This window comes from Solanum dulcamara, chromosome 12, assembly GCF_947179165.1.
Source record: "Solanum dulcamara chromosome 12, daSolDulc1.2, whole genome shotgun sequence".
In the NCBI taxonomy this organism is placed as follows: domain Eukaryota; kingdom Viridiplantae; phylum Streptophyta; class Magnoliopsida; order Solanales; family Solanaceae; genus Solanum; species Solanum dulcamara.
In genome coordinates, this window is record NC_077248.1 from 21036346 (window position 1) to 21041044 (window position 4699).

The 4699-nt window shown below is 33.2% G+C and overlaps 1 long non-coding RNA gene across 1 annotated transcript; it reads right to left on the minus strand.

Moving 5' to 3' along the window:
• Positions 1–1390: 1390 nt before the first annotated feature.
• On the minus strand, positions 1391–4098 carry LOC129876975 (uncharacterized). Its single transcript, XR_008763446.1, has 3 exons — positions 3709–4098; positions 2744–2794; positions 1391–1646 (listed from the first exon to the last, which is right to left on the minus strand). It is a non-coding gene; the product is annotated as an uncharacterized LOC129876975 (long non-coding RNA).
• Between the last annotated feature and the right edge of the window lie 601 nt (positions 4099–4699).

Sequence of the window (4699 nt, forward strand, 5' to 3'; positions counted from 1 at the left end):
CATAATAATACAAAGTAACAAGAAATAACCAACATCACAAGACAGGCTTCCAAATATACCAGCAGGTTACAAGAGTAGAGTACAAGTTTATACATAAACCTCAGCCTTTTAGCATACAACAATCTAACATGACTTCAAGAGTTCAAACCATAGACCAACCAATGTCTCAAATTTCTCAACCTGTACACGATATAAACAACCTTGAAAATACCATTAAATGTCCTTTGTAAATTTTCAGAATATCCATAATATTAACATAAAACAAGATTTATTATAAAAAATAAGCCTAGAATATTTTCACCCAAATTATGTTACCAAAATAGTAAATTTGGAAAGCCAAGTACCTCAGGTTGTATCTAAATTTTGAAACTGAAAACGGCAAAACTGGACTTTATTCCCTTCACAAAACATTTAGATTTATGTCTTAAGTGTTCAATACAAAAGAAATCAACTCAAAACTAATTTTGTACAAAACTATATAATCAAAACACTAACATTTATATATGAGGGATGTTTAACTCAAGAATCTGGACAGAACTTGTCTTATGATTCATCCTCTTTTTTGACTTAATAACAGCTGATCTAGGCTCCAACATAAACATAAGAGTTGTAGGTATGTGTTTTAATATTCCAAAACATATTTATTTTCTAACATCAAAGTTCTACACAAGGAGATATTTAAGAATTAGTACTAGCTACACAATCCCAAAAAACGGATTTGAACACTTACCACAAGAGAGGAGCTGCTTTGAGTTCTAATTGAAAAGACAAGTTTTCTTGGTGAATTTTTTGAGGGATTATGCTGCAGAGAGGGTTTAAGTGTCTCCTTGTCTTTAACAATCCGAAATTGAGAGATAAAGTGTAATAAAACGTATTCCAATATCACCTAGCACTTACTAGAAAGGTGCTTGCCCCAAAAGTAAAAGTGGGCAACCCAAATGCATACATACATACATACATACATAGTATATATATATATATATATGGAAATTCTAATTACTAGTTTCAAATCTATGGTAAGCAAATTTTAAAATCTCTCAAAATGTCAAGTCCATAAAAAGTGAGTAAAAGACAATATATTTACTAAGAAGTGTCCCATCAAAGTGTGAATACTATCTTATATAATTAGGGGCATTACAACTCTCTCCCCCTTAAGAAATTTCGTCTCGAAATTTACTTTGTTTTAGTCGCAGAACAAGTATGGATATTAGGTCCTAATTTTTTCTTCTCTCCCATGTCACGACCCAACCCCGTAGGCCGTGACTGGTGCCCGAATTGAGCACCCAAACGTACCCTTATCCCAAATTAGTCTTTTTTTTTCTTTTCGAATAAACAAATATAGTGATTAGTAGAAATTGCTAAATATATCCTAAAAGTAGATATACGCACGAGAGTTGAAAGGTTGTCACAAAACACACAAAAATCCAAACCATATATACAAAACCCACAACATAACTCTATCTACAGACCTCTACAGATGATAGCATAGTCATACGACGGGACAGGGCCCCGTCGTACCCCTGACCAACATATCTAAATATACAGAAATAAAGTCAGTACCAAAATACAAGCTCCGAACAAGGGAGCACTGTCAACGACGCAGCAAATATCCTAAACAGGTGGATCAACAAATCGAACTTCGGTACCTACGGGCATGTAACGCAGCCCCCCCGAAGAAAGGGGGTCAGTACGAAAAATGTACCGAATATGTAAAGCATGAATTGTAATAAATAAAATCATAATCTGAATAGTATGTGCAAAAAATAAAATAAATGTTCAGAATTTCAAAATACTTTTTATAATCATAAATTATATGAGCAAAAACATATGTAATATCCGGCCCCATTAGGGACTCGGTGAACAAAGTGTGGTTGCCCTCCCATCATCGGCACCACGGCACAGCATAACACCAGAGTAGGGAATATCTCCGTAACAAATCATATCATATCAGATGGCCATATCAAATCATATCATATCATATCATATCACAAACATATATGTACATGGCACAGCATAACTCCGTGGCATAATATTTACCACCCCATGGTACATGTCATACCTGCCCCCTCACGTCGGGACATGGCGAATAATGCAGAGAAATACGCACGAAAACATATCCTGGCCCAGGCTCAGTGAAAGAAGCATTGAGGCATCCACGAGTGGAGTAGTGAGAAACTAAATGCAATTTAAATTACAAAACATTTATACAGACTCGATGGCATAATTTCGATAACAAATCGTAAAAGGAAACTTGAATAATAATAATAGTATAAGTACTTCCAATATCACAATAGTCTACGTAAAAATAGTATTTTCCGAATTATCTCCGTACTTCTAAATATATTATGGGAATTAACGGAAATAATTATTCATATAATATTAGGAAGCATAGCAAAGAGTTTCTTTCAAATTCTATCTACCGTAATTCAAACGGAATAACGAAGAAAAATTCGGAATAGTGGGGCCCACCTCGATCGAATGAGGTGGCGTATACAATTTACGTGCATTAAACTTCATAACATTATTTATAAGAGCTTCAAGGTAATCGGATTTTATTTGAGCAAATTCTAGAAGTTTAGACAATTTTTCCAAAATATTCATAAATACCTAATTCAATTCTATTGAATAGAAAAGGGGTAATTTTGAGCGTCGATTCCGAAGAATAGAGTGATCCCCGAGGCTCGTATCCACTCCTATTACATCTAGGACATGCCAAGTGAAGAAAATGTAAAGCTTTACATACCTTTTTGGCCTTTTACGGTTGTCCAAGTTCAATTCCCGTTTCCTCCAAAATCTACAATTGGTCACATTTACCAATTACTATTTATAAGACTTTAAGAATTCAATTTTACCAATATTTGTCTACAAAAAATTTCGGCAACATCTCCCTTATATATATGACAACCCCGAGATTACAACTCGGCCACCATATCAACAACCAAGCCAACAACAACACCGATACCATCAACAATCAATTTAAAACGCACCATAACATAAATTGATTTCTTTTCCAACTAATGCAATAACTTTCAACCCAACTTTGCATTTCCAAATAAATATGAATATTTCATGTTCATAACTAATTTAAACTCATTCAAACATAGGTGAAAAATATTCCAAGTAAGCTATTCCATTACTCCTCAATTTCATATTTCACCCAAAAATTCCATAAATGCAACAAAACTATTACAATTCATTTTCTTCTTTCAACTCCATAATCAAATTCATTTCCTTCTTTCAACTTCATAATCAACAACAACAATCCATACTTGAACAACTTTACTTCCATAATATTATAAAATCATACTAAAAATACATAATTCCCTACAATCTATTTTAATACCAACTTAAACCATTTAAGCTTCCCTTATGTTCCAAGAATCACAACAATAATTAACAAGCTATACAACCTAAATTTTTCCCATCTCATCACCTAACCCATATTTCCAACTTCAATTAATTTCATCCAACTTCCATTTTCAACATCAAATATTTATCATACTACTATTCAAATACTACACCAAAAATACTACACAAAAATACTACACAAAAATTCAAGTTTTCTTGCCAACAATCTTACATACACATAACTTATTCATATGTCCAAATCCAACCATATAACTTCCATATTTCCATGGATTCTACACATCTCTACTTACTACAACATAAACAAACTTCATAACATAATGAAATTGGATTAATTCTTACCTTTTCCTTCCAACTTCTTCACTTCACCAAGACACCCAATTAACCAAACAAGGCTCCTATCTTCCAAAATAACTTCATCATGTTGTAGAGGATCCTTGAATTAGTAGGAATACTAGGAGAAAATATTTTTTTGGAGCAAGATTTTAACTTTCTCCCTATTTTTTTCCTTAGCCGATTTTCTTCTTCTTCTTTGTTTTCCTCAATTTTTCTCACTTCTATCTTCTCCAATTCTCTTGAATCTTCTAAGAATTGGATGATGACTCCCATGTAAAATTTCAATTTTGCCCCTCACCTTTTCTAATATTCTCAAGTTGAAATTCCAATTTTGTCCTTAACCTTTTGTAGTATTTCCATATGTGAAATTCCAATTTTGTCCTTAACCTTTTATAGTATTTCCACATGTGAAATTCCAATTTTACCCTTAAACTTTTCCAATATTTCCAAATTCCAATTTAGTCATAAGAATTATGTATCCAACAAAATCAAACATAGTCTTGCCCTTGACTTGTTACCGTTATCCTAAAAATGTCCTATTGTGAAAATAAAAAAAATATGGGATATAACATCCCAGGTGGCTTCTTTTCCAGAATGGTTCCTCCAAAGTACATTTACTAAGGGTATTCTCTTGTTTCTAAGTTGCTTCATTTCATGAGCTTGAATCAGGATGGTTTCTTCGTTATACGTCAAATCTGGATTAACCTCAATAGATTCGACTGGAAGAATATGAGATAGATCAAAACAATATCTTTTGAGCACTGAAACATGGAAGACATTGTAGATCTTGTCAAACTCAGACGGCAAAGCTAATTTATATGCAACTGGTCCCACTCTTTCCAGTATCTCATAAGGTCTGATAAATTGAGGACTAAGTTTTCCTTTTCAGCCGAATCTCATAATCTTTTTTCATGGAAAAACCTTTAAGAATACTTTATCGCCAACTACATGCTCAATTTCATGCCTCTTAAGATCAGCATAAGACTTTTGTCTATCT